We start from the raw sequence: 17,045 nt of genomic DNA, 5'->3' as shown, positions 1-17,045 counted from the left end.
TGTCACTGCTGACCTTTCTGACCCTCGAATTGACACTGCTGTTTGAGCTTGGCCTAGCTGGCAGCAGATGTAGGGAAGATTAGTACAAAAGGTGGGGGGGTGCAAAAGGACGACAGAGCACAACAATACAGTTTAACCAGGCAAACAAATGGGATCTCTGGGTTTTCTCCTAGTCCTGCTTTGCTTGATGAAGTGCTGGCATTTATTTAGACCTACTTCCAGCATTCTTTAGTCACAATTTTAACTATGTATATATTTTCCATTCTGATTCACTTAATATATATGCATGTATGCATGTGTATATGTATGTAGTAAAATTTGTAGACTTCAAGGTGACTGCCATGGATACTGAAGTCCTATAGAAGGTGTTGAACACAAACAACAGTAAACTAATCTGCCCTCTTCCATGTTCGAAGCATGAGACTCAGCCTGAGACACAAATGGCTGCTTGGTTTTGTTGCCACTTTCAGAGTGTCAGTGAAGACCTAGCCCTAGAGGAAAAGACGAAGCCTCACAAAGAAGTGTGTCTTAGGAAGCAAGCAGGAGAGATCAAGAGCCTCATCAAACCCTGAAGTCTGGTCGTGACTCAGGGCATATTAAAAAAAAACCCCTAGATGATCACAGGAAGAATGTAAAGCTGCCCAGCAAGCACAGATTGTCTGAAGCTTGGGGAAATCTTCTCCTGATCTCAACTCTGAAGACTGATTTCACTTAGAACCTGTGAACAAGACTCATGAACCAGCTAGACGACATATTTTCGTGCAACCAAGGGAAGCCATTTCCCCCGTTTTCGATCTTAATGAATACCTTCCATAGACTTCTATAGTTGTTTCTACAGACTAGCGTGGAAACGACTACAAACCCGTTAAGTCTCCCTGGCGCTAGAAACGAGACACCCTCCGCAGCCAGGCAGAGCCAACTGAGTCTGTTCAGCATTTATTTTTGAATCAGCACACGATAGAATTACACGATTTGTTTGCTCACCCAACAGGCGCTTTGGAGCCATTCATGGTATGTGTGAGACTGGATGCTGGGTGGGCTTTTCCCCTTCAGTCATTCATCCTTCTAAACAAATATGCAGCTATGGGCTGAATTTGGATTTTTTTCTCGAGCTATTGTTCTTAAATGTGTGATTTTTAATTAATGGATTTTGAATGGTAATAAAGGAAGAAGCTGTCTTTGAGGAGGTAATTGGAAGTTACGAAATTAATATGCGTATGACTTGCATAATAGCTTGTCCTTCTTTTTCTGACAGTCTGCTTGATGTTTGATATCTTGGTTAAACTGATTTATCACATCACTAAATATCCCTCCACTGAAAGAGTATGTCCTATAATGAATACTTCAAGGTGGGAACATATAAAAAGTGACAGAAATAATAGGTAAATTAGAAAAGATTAGAGAAATTACTGCCTTATGCAAGGGAAAACAATGGGGTTTTTTTGTTTGGTTGGTTGGGGTTTTTTTGGTTTGTTTGCATTATAGCTGCTTTTTAGGAAAGGCTGGTAGAAAAGCAGAAGTTATGCTTTACTTAGTCATCAAGGATGTTAATCAGATTCTACATGTCTTTATTGTTTTCTGAGTATGAAGTTGACACCCGAGGCACGCATTGACGCCGTTGTGATCATTTCCCTTGTCCTTCCCAGGAGCAGAACTGGGCTTCAAAGGATCTGAGTTATGCCATCTTATTCACAGCAAGCGCTACTGAGGGCAGTTTATAACATGTGCAGTATCTTTAGAAGGAATCATGGGCCAAATTTACTCATGTTTGTAGTCTTTTTATAATTAACAACTGAATTGGTGTACACAGTGTATGAATTTCTGTCTCGCTTGGGCAAAGAGAGGGAAGAAATTTGAGGCAAATCAGCACTTGGCAGACCGTGTTTCTTTCAGTCAGAATTCCTGCGACTGGAGAGCTGAATGGAAGTGCAATTGCACTGGGAGGGTGAAGATGTCTGCCCCGTTGCCCAGCTGTCCCATGGTGTGCTGTGGAGATGTGTCTCAGAGAAACTGAGGGTCCTACAAAGGTAGCCACAGGGCACAAGTGAGTTCATCCACATACAGCTCATAATCACGTATGAATGGGGGGTTAGCCCCGATAGGGAGTCCTGGTTCTGGGGATAAAGTAGCTCTTTCCATTTTGCATATGTATTTTCTCCCCTTCCTTCAACTTGCCCTTTAAAAAAAGTTTCGTTCATTGTGATCTGTTTGCATTCTGCTTAAAGCTGTTTCTTCCCTCATTAATTTTGATGTGAAAGGGCGAATGAAATGAATGTGTTCGACAAAGGACCTTTGATGTATATCTGTGATGGTTTTAGGGTTTGCTGGTGGATCCAGCAGGGAGTCATGCTATGGATCTGAACGCAAGTTGGAGACTCTCTTTGGACTCTTGCTATAGGTTGCCCTTGGGAGTATGTGACAGTTGGTCAGGATAAGAGGTCAGAGATAGCCAGAAAGGGTGATAACCACCTCCATGGGTGCTATGAGCTGCAGGAACTGGCCTAACTTACTTGTGTGAGCCCAGTGGCTCTTTAATAAATACTTTCTGACTGTGCAATTGCCATATTTGTATTACTGGGAGATAAAGTATTCGTTAAGTTAGTTGTGAATACCCCTAGGTTTGGAATATATCAGCACATGGATTTTTTATTTTTTTTTGTCTCCAAGGAAAACCAAACTTTCGCCTGAAAGTTCAAGTATGGGAATTCAAGTAAAATTCAAGTAAAATTCAAGTATGGGAATACCGTCAGATTGTCTTGTGAAAATTATGATTTGTTTGCTTTATGGCTCTACTTATTCCTTTTGTCCGGTGACCCTCGCTGGACAAAATTTTCTGTAACAGACCATGAGTTCTTCTCAAAATGTACTACTTCACCACCAGGCTTTATGGTTATTATGCATAGGGTCATGCAATAGCCAGGGACCCTCCTCCAGATGAAAGTGATGGTATGAAGCATTTGCCTTCTAACCCCTGTGATGCACTCCTATGGCACTACCTCAAAGGAGCTAGTCAGTTTGGGAGGAAGGGTGTGTATGACAATATTTTTGCTTTTTCAAATGTGTTATTAAATAGCAAGTTATTAAAGAAATAAGCTAGCTCTTGTGGTAGCTCTACTCTTCTGGTCCTAATGTGGGTGCTAAGGTATTGCCCATCATCTTGTTTCTTCTGGTAGGTGTTAATTCCCACACCCTTTACTGTTTTCACAGGAAATTAAGCTGAAAAATTACGAAGGGGAATGATACAGACTGAAACTTTTGATGGAGAATGATCTGACTGTGGCTACACCTCCTTCCATTTTCAAAATACTTTACAGATCATTTTTTGGCTCCAAATTTGCTCCCATGAGGTAATCGCATCCTTTATTTTCACACTTTACAAATAAAAGAGACTGGGACTCTGTCCCAGTCTCTTCCTCTCCCTTGCCCCATATAAAAACAGAGCCTCTGTAGCTACAGCCCTCTTCTGCTTAGAAACCTGAGAAGTTTAACAGCAGTACTTAGCAGAAAAGGAAGCCAACTTCACTTTCATGAATGTAGCTTGTAGTAATGGTCATGGTAATGCTGTTGTGCATATCTGTAAGGACACAGCCCACGTGGGGAAGAACTTTCTCTCTGAAGCCGGGTACCCTGTCATCCCTCCTCTCCTCCAGGGGGAAGAACAAGGAGTGTGGGCTGGTCCTGGTGGTGGCTCCCCCTTGGACAGCCCTTCAGCCCCTTGCTGCTGTCGGCAGAAGAGGCACTCATGCCATCCACACATGTCCCCACCATCCCGAGGGGCTGTATGTGGTGACTGGGGTGGGGCAAGGAGGCGGGGACAGTGTGCACCCACTTTTCCTCCTGCTCCTGGGGGAGTGCTAATCCCACCATTGGGGAGGGTTGCCAGCGGACATGGTGTGGCTGCTGAGGTGCTGGCACCAGCGATAGCCCCGTTCCAACCACCAGAGGCTTTGGCACATCCTACTCAGCACTCAGGAGGGAAGGATGACCGTGCAATCTCACGGATTTCTTAAAGCCTCATGGGTGTTAGGCTGTTCCCACTGGCTTGAGCTTGCTTAAGCAAATGTCTCTGTTCTCCTCTTTTCTTATCAGTTATTTAACCATTCATCTGCTGCCTTTCAGTTTTTTTCTTTTCAATTTTTTAACTATATACTACTTAAAACCAGAGCCATGGAAAAAGCTCCCAAGTGTAAATCTCCTAGTGGTTCTCTGCAGCCCCCCTTTGGTCTTTGCTGCCATGGGGAAAAACTAAGTGAAGTGAAAATAATCATTTGGTCCAGCTTTATGTAACTGCTTAAACCTAAAATTAAAAGATGCATAAATAACTTTCTCCTGTCAAAGTCATAAAAATTTTATGTTTTCGCTTTCAAGAGTTTTAGATTTGCGGTTGTTAAGTCTCCCTGACTTATGCTGAATACTTCCATATTAAAAAATAATAAAGGTGTGCTCAGACTCTTTCCCAACAATAAGTTTTATTAGGTACATCAGGTGCTACTGTAGCATAAATATACAGTAGCGTAGGTACATTGCAAACAGCATCTTATAGTATCAGACAAAGAGAACCTTTTACAAACCCCATGTCTCTAATTTCATTTTAGAAAATTAGATACTCAGAATTTTGCATAAGATAACTGTATTACTGGGATGCAATTTGGCCCAGGTTTCTAGCTTTAGTGCATGTGGCTCCTTAATAAAAAGTGTCAGTTAAAATGAAAATACAGCTTGGGTAATTAAATTTAATTGGATCTTGTCACTTTAAATCCTCTTCGTTTTTGAGTGTTTCTACAGAATTGCAGCTTCTGGTTTGCTAATTTCTTTATTGCAAGCTGTGCGCTGAACCTGACTGTCCTATAATAAAGTAGGACCTTGTTTTTGTAGAGGGCTTTGAACCATGACTGTAATAACAAACAAAAGGAGGGTGGGAGCTGATTTATCACCAAAAGAAAACCTCTCCTTTATTTCCTACATGTTCAGTTACTGAAAAATAATGGGTCTGAATTTATTAACTCTTTAATTTTCTTGCCAGTTGAGCACCATTTTGCACAAGTTCTCATGAATACTGCAGTATGGTGCTGCGCCGCTGACAGGTAGCGGCAGCAATTATCATACTTTGTTATATAGGAGTTGTTTGGGCAAGAAATAGGGATTAGGTGAACTGCAATATTCATATGTAGGTCAAGCAGGGTGCAGGCAGCCACAATGCAAATGATGTGTACTGCCTGCCAATAGCCACCGTGCTGATTCGGAGGGATCACCTTCTCCAGGGGTGAGAGGTAATTCAGTTTCTTTATTGCACATTGCACATGCACAGCATCCAAAGGCAAGGAAGATTTAAGTGCAGGTGATGAAGAGAGAAAATATTGGCCGTACCAACAGACACATCATAAAAACGATCAGTCTGTCACAAATTGTACAGCTGCTAATGCCCATATTTCAAATTAAAGCCAGTTGAATGAATTTGTACACTCAGGTTTTATACCTGAAATGCAGTATCATTGCATCCTTGATTAGAAGACAGGTCACTTAGTGCCAGCATCACAGAACGATTAAAGATGTAAGACTGTCCTTCACAGCGCAGTAGTGGTCCCTTGATTCTGTGCTAAAGCAGATGGATATGGTGTAATTACATTTTGCAAAGTGCTGGCAATACAAGTATCTCAAACAGGAGTATTATGCCAATGTAGTCAGTCCTGCTTATAACCTCTTCAGTTCCAGAGGTGTGCCCCACATCTTGACCGTACACCCAGGAGAGGATCCCTGCAACCAGACACAGAAGGATCTGTTCAGTTGTCCACACACGGGCATTTGAGGCTATTTGAGGCGCCTGAGGTTACGCAAAATATCTGCACGGGGCTGGTGGACCTGGGGCCCTTAGAGTGAAATTCAGAGCACAGAAGATGTGTCTTCAAACATTGGTGTCTACATGGAAGGTAGGTGCCTAAGTGTCTATTTTAGCTAATGAAGCTCTAGTGTTTGGTTCATCTGTCCACAAAAAAGCATCCAGTGGCAGATGGGATGTCCTAGCTTACCCCACCTGCCTACTGCACCAGAAGATCGTAACTATCACATATTCTTGTCTTACATCTATTTTACATGTCTTGATACTCCAGGCACTAGTTACCTACCTTCGATTAGGTGACCAAATCTAGGCCTAAAGATCTCTTTGTTCCATAAAAGGAGCTCACATACAATGAACTATAGGTGGATACTTTAATATTTCTGTAGCCTGAACCTATACAGCTATTATTTTTGCAGACCAGCACCTCATTCAGGCAAAGTTCACACTTACCCCAGAAGTACCCTGGAAGCCCCTGGAGTATGGACATGTGGTTCTTCATGCTCAGTTGAGTCTCCCTCTCTGCTGTGTGTTGACCAGCTTGCTCCCCTGAGCAACATCTTGTGGGGCCCCGTGCTCCATCATTCTCTTCTCACTCGTCTGGTGCTTGTTCCCAAGGCAAGGCATCTCATACCAGCCCGTTGTGACTTCCTGAAGAGGTAACAATTCACAGAATCACAGAATGGTAGTGGTTGGAAGGGACCTCTGGAGATCATCTAGTCCAACCCCCCTGCTAGTGCAGGGTCACCTACAGCAGGTTGCACAGGAACGTGTCCAGGTGGGTTTTGAATGTCCCCAGAGACGGAGACTCCACCACCTCTCTGGGCAGCCTGTTCAGTGCTCTGCCACCCTCAAAGTAAAGAAGTTCCTCCTCACGTTGAGATGGAACTTCCTACGTTCAAGTTTGTTCCTGTTATCCCTTGTCATGTTGCTGGGCACCACTGAAAAGAGCCTGGCCCCATCCTCCTGACACCCACCCTTTAAGTATTTATAAGCATTGATAAGATCCCCCCTCAGCCGTCTTTTTTCCAGACTTGCCTTACCCACATGCATAGCTGCATTAGGACGTGAGATGTGAAGGAGGTACCTGGAGGCAGGAAGAGCCCATCCTTTCTGAAATAGGTGGAAAGCATCGTATTTGAAGACCTGCTTTTTCCATTCACTATAGCTGGAACCAGGATAACTTGGATAAGTAGCTCGTAATATTAATCTAAATTTTAGATGTCTAAATTGATGCATCTAAGATGAGGTGAATCCTGTATCGTATTTTATTAATGAAGCCACAAAAATTCCATCTGCTTGAAATAGTACAGTTAGATCAAGGTAGGAATAAAAAACCCCAGTAATTAATCATAAAGATCAGACTCACTATAAGAAAATGCCCTGTCTTGCTCTCACTGAAAATAGTGGCCAAACATCCCATCAATTTCAAAGAAATGAGAACAAATCCTTTCACTCTGCTTTATGGATTTTTACAGTGTTTTATAATTTTGTTAGGGGAGCATGTAAATAAGATGGTGTTATTTTCATACCTACCTTTTTTATTGATTTTTTTAGAGCCTCTGGAAAGTACTAGACTACAAAGATCTATTTAAAGAGACTGCCTGCTTTATTTATATACAGAGCAGATGAATAGATGGATAAAAGTAATGTACGATTCCTTACAGCCATCATTTAACCAACATGATTCATGAGACTGTAGTAAGTCTGCTAGTAATTCTGGCTACTGTTGTGGTTTTTTTTTTTTTTTTTTGCACATTTGAACCTTGGGATCCTGACTGAAATTGCAATCCATTTTGCAGATGAACTCTCAGTTCTTACTTTATGAGTATGAAATATGGATACAACAGGTCTCACGTTCGGTGTATGACATGAGACTCAGAGGACAGACTGCACAAACACTTCTTGTGCTGTTGAGTCATTTTGACATAATTTTTTTGCATTTTTTTTTCTGATATCCAAGGTATGGAATCCCATTCACAACAGAATAGCATTTAAAAAAAATATTTAGATTTCCGATGTATATCTTGGTAAGGTATTAATTCCTGCACTTTTTATTTCCGTTCCTCATAAAAGAGAAAGACACATGAATTCCAGTTGACTTTCATCAGGTTTTAAGCTCCAAGGTTATTTGGCACTGCTTGGAAAATGCTATCTTGTACTTTTAAGCTTTGGAAGACAATTAAGCTAGCTCCACTTCCTTTGCTGGTGTAAAAAATTTGATCAGACCTCCCTGACCCTTGATGAGAACCTGATCCACCTGGTTTATGGTTTAATATGTAGTCTTCATTGAATCCAGTACTAGCAAATTGGCCTCTAAAAAAGGGAAAAATACTGTGCCCCACAACCAAAAGTATAGCTGTAGAGATTAAACTGCATTAGCAGCTATAGTACTAGAATTAATGCTGTCTGATTAATTTGCATTTTAGTGAGCAATGTCTTTTTTTTCTCTAGTAATATATGGTTCCATAAGGATACACAATTACAAAATTACAGATTTTTTTTCTGTATGTCCTTATCTCTACCTCTTTGATCTTTGAGGGTTTACAGCAATCTGCCATTAAATTTTTATATCATAGTGAGAGTTAAATTTATGGATGACAATCACGTCTGTCCTAAATTAGAAAGCATCTGAATGGCAGTTTAAAAATCACGATAACAAATGTTACTTGACCTCTTCATCATCATCATTTAGTACAGACTCTTAAATGAACATTTTTAGTATCTGATTGTTCAGCACTTACAGGCATTATCATGAAACATTCAATTTCAGGAACAGCCTTCTGTTGGGAGTAGGGGGAGCTCAATACATATATGCAAGAGATTACACAATGCACTGCCCAGGATCTCAGGGGACAGTCTCAGTGACCCAGGTGTTTCCTTCTGTCCTTATGTTTTCATTTGGGCAAGCATCCTCTTTGGGATCCAGCAATGCTGGATGTTACTCTCTGTTAGCCCTTGCGACTGCTTTTCTGTGGAACAGCTCCTGACTTCTGCCGAGGAGGAATTCATGTGAACATCCCCATTTTGCTGCAGGTTGGATTCGCTTGGACAGGCAGTTATATCATTTAAGCTTGTCAGTCTGACCTGGCCTACAGTGAATGAGGGAGAGCAGGCAGCTTGCTGGAAGCGCTAACTGTCTTCAGGATGGGCAGAGATGAGTGGCCACCAGCACAAATGGGGTGTGAGTCCTGAACAGGATTTTTGAAACTTCTGAATTAAATTAGTGAACTCTCATTCATGCAATCAGTTCCACTGACTTCCATGAGACTTTTGCCACCTGCAAGAGTACTGCTTACACGATCCTACAGTTTTCCTTTCAAAATCTTCACATGTTTGAGAGACACCAGACGGAGTACTAGTTACCTCACGATCTCCCTGATAGCTCTCAGGAAGAGAAAGAAAGTGTCTCTTTGCAGGTCCCCACTGCTCCACTGCAGCACAAAGTAAATTTGCCGTATGGCTTGTTGCGTGAAAAGGGGCAAAGCGGTTTTTGGCAGAAAATAAACCCCCTTGCGTTCTAACACTCCTCACCGAGGTGGGAGGCTAGGTGCGGCTAGGTTTAAATTCTGAGTGATGCCCAATCCAGCAGTATCAGTCCAATCGCATTTAGTACGTATTAAACTATTGTGATTTGGATACACTAATAGTGGACTGCACCTTCAGTCTAGTCGTGCTCATGAACTAGCACGGCCTCTCTCGAGTCTTTGGTCACATTCAGTGAGAAACTAAAACAACTAGCTACTTAAAAAAGTGCAGTTTATTTAAACAACAGATACATAGGTTCTTAGGATTGCCGGTGATAAATACACTGTCTGCAAAGCACGTGCAAATGAAAGTATTGTTACATATGCAAAACGCGTGACAAAGTTATAAAGATACAGCCTGGCTATAAATGTAGAAAAGAGAGTCTCTGGAGAGATTTCTAAGTTTCCCGAGGAAGCACTCCGTATAATCTAGGTCTTACCCCAAGGTGTCCCTATGGGGGGGAAGAGAGGCTCAGCCCGTCGACTGATCCCAGAAGTCAGTGATGTAATTCTTTGCGATGGTGTCTTCCCTGGGTATCCCCCCTCTCTCAGGCTATTTTTATGCTATTTGTTATCTTCAAGGTGGAGTTTGAGTGACTTTAGTCATACATACTTTTATCATGATTGGTGTAAATTTTTCTTGCTTCACAATTAAAGGTATAGTTTACGAGAAATTCAGGGTGCAGACTCAAGGAGGAGTGGTCGCACCTTGGAGGTGGGTAGCCTTCGGGATGGAGGTGTGTTTTGGTATTATAATGACATTATAATGAGCAAAGTTCGCACAAAGGACAATATTTCATCAAAATTTGACAAAATGTTGTCTCCGAGTATCGAGCGGGCAGCTAATTGGCAGCTTATCTGTTTCATGGTATCATCCCGTTCCCGTATCCGCTATACATCATAAGGTAAAGCTGCGGAATAATTGCATCCCGTCCCGTACCTCATGTAGCTTATCAGGGAACCACAGGTGGTGTACCCTTCATGCCAGCTGCGGCTATTTTCTACCTCAGAAGCCTCTTGATTTTATACTTTTCCTTAATGTGTGAACAATGCTGTACTTTTGTATTTTTGGCCAATTCAGTATTTATTCCACATGGCTCCCACAGCTCACATTTTTTCACAGCTTGAGCATCGGCTTACCTAGCAGCCTCCATGCCAGAACAACCCTGTTGCTGGCTGTGTAATAGCGTCCAGGCTGAGAACTATACTTGAATAGCTCATGAGCTGCATGTTGCTCAAGTGGTATAGGTTGTCCCCCATTTTGTGTGCCAACAAGAGACTAAATTGTAGACATGTTTTGCTCAGAACTCCTAAAGGCAAAAGTCATTATATCCCATCAGTGATTCCCTGAGCCAGGTTGTCTGTTACTCTTTATGTAGGTTGAGTTCAGTGACAGCTGCCAAATGTAACTGGCAGGACACACTTGCTGCATTGCCAAAAGGACTAAGTGCCCTACAGTCTTATATCAGCATCGCTGGTGGAGCCATGGAACCCAGCTGGTTCTGTGCTGCATATGAGTATGTCTGAAAAGGATAATTTTGCATGAAAAACATACTCCTTAAATATTATCCTCTCTCCACTGGGCCAGGAAACCATCTACCCATTCTGGGCCATGATTATGGTGTTTGGTTTCCTTCATGCAGCAGCTTATGCAATTAGCATGTTTGTGCCCCTCTCTCTTTCTACGCACATCTCCTTAATAACTTTGGAAGCCCCAGCCAGTTTCAACCATAGCTGGCAGAAGGGAAAATATCTCAGAGATATTACTTTCCTATAAGTATAATAAAATAGCTATATTCAGAAGAGAAAACTTCCTATAGAGACCACTGAGGGAAAAGCTTGGTCCTTGTTAGACACCAGCGACTCTGAGCAAGTGAGAAATATTGTGAATGTCCCAGCTGTGGGAAAAGCTTTAGTCAGCCTTTGCCCCTTATATTCAACTAATAGATCTATTAGGTCACAAATCTACAGGAACTCAAACTCTATTAGCTGTGTTGTTCACTAAAATATCTGTCTGCGTCGCCCTTCACCATCCACCACAAGGAACTTGTGTGGCAGTCACAAGTGACAGACATATATATTTTTGCAACCCATTTTCTTCAAAAAAATCTACCTTTATTGGGTTTATTTTTGCACAATGGATGCCTCTTTTGCATCCCTTTTCTCCTTCTAACTCGCTGAAAGACTTTGATTAGGTTAATAACCTAGTGGTCAGCCATTTGGAGTCATTTCACAGGTCTTCTGTGCTGCTTCCTTAGCCCAACAGTATTGTGTCAGGTAGTGTTACAGGTGATGTGCGTATGAAGAGATGACTCCATGCAATTTCCAAGTGACCAACAACAAAGAGCAGCGTTCATCCTTTCACCCCTAAAGTCGAAGACTGTTAATGAAGAAAAGGGGTTCCAATGCAGGAATCTGGGATGTAAGGAGGAAATCCTTGAAGAAAAAGGAGGTTTAATGCTACCTAGAGTTGCCGATAGTTTCAAAACTAAGCTGCAGAACATGGTACACAGCAGGAGTGGCTTTAGGCTTGATCTACCTGGGTGGACCTGCACAGCCCAGTACAGCAGCTTAACAGGCACTGACACAAACCCCAAGGCAAGCTTGCACCTCCTTGACCGTGGGTCTGAGTAAAGGGTCATGTAAAGGCCTGGTGCCTCCTAGGGGAGCTCCAGAGAAACAGAGAATTCACTGGACTGTCCCACAGGAACAGTCACTACGTAGATGTCTCCTGTGCTGGCCTTGGCCACCTGCATCTTCTCTGAGCTCCCTGCTGAGGTCTACCAGTATGGGGCTGTCCTCATGTGGCTTTACCAAACAGATGGCTTTTCTCAGGGAGGGATTCATCAGCCCCTTTTAAAATAAAGCCAACACACAGCAGCACTAAAGGTTTTGTCTTCTAAGTGACTTGCACCCCTTGATAAGATAATGTACTGGAAATGTATGTCACTGTGATATTTCGGAATGGATAAATAATGCATGACTCTGGCAAATGAAAGTTTTGAACTCAAGAGGAATCACTGGAATTTTTTAAATAATTTAGGAAGTGTTCATAAAAGAGAAAAATGAGGAAAAGGCCTTTAATAAATGTCACTTATTTGGCATCATAACCTCTTTAGAATGACTGGTATTTTTTATTAACTTCATGTGGATATAAATGTATTTAAATGTGGAAGTATCTGCTCTCTTTGCAAAACTTGAAACCATTTCTTACAAGAGAACAAATTCTTATTGAAGTTTAAAGTGTAGCTATTCAGTGGCTACTGGGTAATTAATGACCAATACTGACAATTATTACTTACTTATTCAGAAACACAAGAATTTGCTAGTTTACTGAAAGCAATTAGTAGAACCCATGAGAGAACTAAGTGACTTCTCAGTTTTATGCTTCTTTCTTTGTTCTTTCATTCATGCCATATTTGTTCCCATGTCAAAAAGTGACCATGCTGGTTAATGTTTTATAGAGAAAATTCAATATCCTTTGATAAGTTTAGCAAAAACTGTTCACATGGGATAACTCAGATGGTTAAAGAGACTAGAATACTTACATAAAACCCCCACGGAGTCTCTTGTTAATAAGATAAATCCCTTGAATATAGTTCAATAGTTGAATATAGTTGAATATAGTTGTTCTGAAAGTGTTCCTCTTGGGTGCCTATGCTTAGTGGCTTCTTCCTCACCCAACACCTTCGTTTGCAAATGACTTGCAACTGAAAGAGTGTATAGTTTAAGGGTCAATGGCAGAAGTCATACCAGGAGAACTACTAGGTGCACCGCAGAGATTCTAGTTTAGTTTTGTTTCATTTAATTTTGTTTTGTTGAATTTAGTTTATATTTCCTTTTTGTACTAAATGATAGCACTATTTTTGGCCTCTATCATATCATCCACAACATCTAGTAGCAGTTCTCCAGAGTCTGATTCAGGTTAACGTAAATTATTTTCCCTCCCCTTTTCTGGGAATTTCTGTTTACATTGTAGTTAGAACGAGTGTGTTTGGTTCATATGTCTTCTTTAAATGCAGGATGGGAAAAAGAGGATATGTGCACTTTTTTTGTCTGGTAATTTTAGTCCTTTGATGCCAGGTGAGGTATTCGAGGTGTAGGGACATTTTTTCCAGAACACCTTTTTTGGACTAATGTCACTGCAGTAGGCAAAATATGTAGGGGATCTCACTTTGTTGTTGATGACAATAGTCAATGCCTCTCTTTTTTCAAGAAATAATTTCTTGATGCTCTGTAATTGTTTTACAGTCCTCTTTTTGTTAAGATTATGGAAAGGTTGAGATGTGGCCCCTCTCATCTCTTTGACCTTTGTCAGGAAATGTTAGAAACGTGGATAAAGTTTGGGAATTGAGGAAATTTTCTCCAAGTGATGGCTGAAGAACTTCTGTGTCTGCCTGGGGTGTCAGTGATAGTGACAGATTAGTGATTTGTTCAAGATGTGCTAGGATTGCATTTGAGTCATCTCACATGAAAGTACTGAGCAGTGCTCCCCAGAAATGCTGTTGTAGACCCTCATTCAGTCTTGTCTTCCTCTTCAATGTGCATGCACGTTAAGGTGGAAGGTAGATGCCTTGATTGTGGGGTTTACAGTATGCTAAAGACATCTCACTCCAAATCAGTGTTTGAATTGAAGATGCCAGTTCTGTCAAATGTCTTAAGCAGTGCCTGGATGAAACCGGAGCATGGGACAAGAGTTACCTGGCATGATTTTGTCATAACATATCACTTGTCTCAAGAAAAACCCCAAACATTATGAATATGAATAATGGCTTGACATTTTTATTGATGCTTTTTGTAATGTAAATTCAGATATATTGATTAAAGAATTCAGCTTTGATCCAACATCTTTTGAATTCAATAGAAAGATTCCCAATGGTTTAAAAGACTTCCCACTGGTTTAAATAACTACCAAACCCTGTTTAAAATCCTATCCTATTGATTTCAGTCACTGTTGCATAGTATCTTCTATATCGTTCAAAATGATGTTTGAATGAAGAGATTCTTCATTAGAAGTTTTTCAGAATGGCAATGTAATAATTTTCTGATTTTTTTTAAGAAAGGAGGTAAGGGCTTTAGAAAATTTTTTGAACATACAAGTAATGATTTAAGAAAGGGAAATATTTTAATTTCATACTTTACAGGCCTAATTTACAGGAGTCAGATCATTAGATTTTCTACAACTGATGTCTGAAAGACATTGCATAAACTTCTTATACACATACATATATTTAGGCATGTACAACTGTGTGTACATGTGTGTGCAAATGAAACTTTTAACAATAACAGTCATTTAAGCGCATTTCCTCATAAAGCAAACTTACATGTAAACAATGTTTTGATCCATGACATCATAATTTTTCGTTTTATTCAATACTATTCAAATCTACTGATGTAAACTCTGTTGAAGTCAGCAGCATTATTCCAAAGGTATATCAGAACAGATATTGTCAGGATGTGGCCCACGGACTTGAGTTTAGTCTTATTTCCTTTAACATAACATATCCAGTGCTAAATATTTGCTGTCTTCCACTTTGCTAAATAGAAAAGTTGCTTTCAAAAACAAATAATGAGCACTGCATGAATACTTTGACTTTAAATCTCATTAAATACCCCATAGCTAAATAATAGAAAAAAATGATGTTACTACTCTAATCTAAATACATAAATCATGTGTGCAAAAATTATTTCTCATGAAACATATTTGTCTTCATTTTTTTTCTCTTTTTTTTTTCAAACCTACATACATATACACACATCTATTACTGATGCAGGTAAGCTACAACTCTTTTTGAATGTGAAATTGAACTAGCAGCCTTTGATCTGAACTACAGGCTGATCTGAATTCAAGAAAAGGCTGCTGCTAAGCCACATTCCCATTCAATCCATTAAACCATTCACTTCCGTGCTCCTCATCACACTGACTCCTAATTTGACAATGACAAAGAGCTCCACGGTGATTTTAAATTTCATAATTTTAATCTGTCAAGTCTGACATTTAATTAGTGCCCTTCTAACCTGTGCCCGCTCACTTGAAGGTTACTGTTGGTTTTCCTTTAGAAATTTTTCCTCTGGAAGAGTGGATTAATAAATATGTACATAACTGGCAGGGATAAAGACAATACACACACAATGGTCTATTAGTTCCAAATCTAGACAGATGAGGTTAATAATATTTTAAAGTGCTGCTTTATTGTATTAAGAGTGATTAAGCCCTTGGCTCAACCCTGTATGAGTTGTTCATTGAAAACATAAAATATAAGGTCTATTAAGCAAAGTCTAGTGAGAACGGTTACCCAAACTACAGTAGTACTGTGTTCATAAGGCATACTACAGGAGTGCATAATTTCTGAGATATAATTTCTTGACTTAGCAAACACAATGGAACATGCTAGGCTCACTAAACAGACTAATTAGATTTTGAGCACTAGTCATTCTATGAGAACCCGCCTTTTAGACTAAAATCTAGCGCAATTTAACACTCTGGTATTTCATTTTCTGGAGGACTGAATTCAAATATAACTTAGGTCACTTGTTAAAAATGAGTGTGCTGTTCTTAGATCAGCCCCACAAGGGCATAAATCCCAATCACAAAAATATGCCACCATCCGTTAGTGCTGGGAGAGTGGTCAGTCGAAGTCCTCAGGGAACAAACCTCAGCTGAGCTTTCCAGCACCATACCTGGCTGCAGTCAGTAATGTATGATGTTCATTATATTGTCACTAAATATTGAACATCTAGAAGCGAAGATAGGAATAAAAGATTACCCTTTCTTAAAACAGGCATTACAGGAAGAACACCTGTCAGAATACAGGGATGTCGCGAGCCTTTAGTTCTTAGCTTTTCTTCACTCCGTGCCACAGTGCCTACTTTTCAGCAAATAATGAGCCTACATAAATACTGTTATTTTCTTTATTAAAGAACATACCACCATGATACAGTAGCCTAACTGGCAACTCAGACTCCTTCAAGTGCAATATAATGTTACTGAGACTTCTCCAGATTTTTTTCCAGAAGACCCAGAATAAGAAACAAATAATACAAAGTAGTTGTCTGTAAACACTAGAAGTCTCAAAAAAAAATTGGACACAGGTTTATTTCCTACCACTTTCACCCAGATTCCTCTCTCAGAGTGGCCTTGCTATGGTTAACCATTGCTGAAGTTAAGCAAGAGTGGCTAAATATGGCTCTGAGCAACCTTTAAAAAATCAAAATGACAAGAAAAACGATTCACCTTTGGCTTTATTTAATGTATTGGTTTTGGTGTACAGGCTGATACACACCAGTGTCTCAGGATTAACCTCTCCCTCTGGATATTGTTCTTCCACTGTAGCAATTACAGGAAACATAACATTTCTGAAAAGTTTTGGTACATTTCCTGAATTTATCATTATTTAGTTAAACAGAAACAGAAAAGCGTAATAAAAAGCAGTATATTATGCCTAAACATTTTCAGAGAAAATCTGGGGGAGATCAACTTTGGATTCGAAATAAAAGGATAAGTGGTGTGCACTGCAGCACAAACATATATGACATAAGTCTGGAATTTGCTGTCATCCATTTCTGGTCTTCTTTGTCTTGGCTTACCAATTCCTTTAAGAATATTCCTGGCCTCTTCTAGGTACGAGAATATATGCTGTTGCACTCCAATGCAAATCTGCAATTTTCTCTGGGTCTCTCAATGC

Source organism: Larus michahellis, chromosome 1, assembly GCF_964199755.1.
Source record: "Larus michahellis chromosome 1, bLarMic1.1, whole genome shotgun sequence".
In the NCBI taxonomy this organism is placed as follows: Eukaryota; Metazoa; Chordata; class Aves; order Charadriiformes; family Laridae; genus Larus; species Larus michahellis.
The sequence above is the reverse complement of the archived record's forward strand: the minus strand, read 5'-3'. Positions refer to the sequence as shown.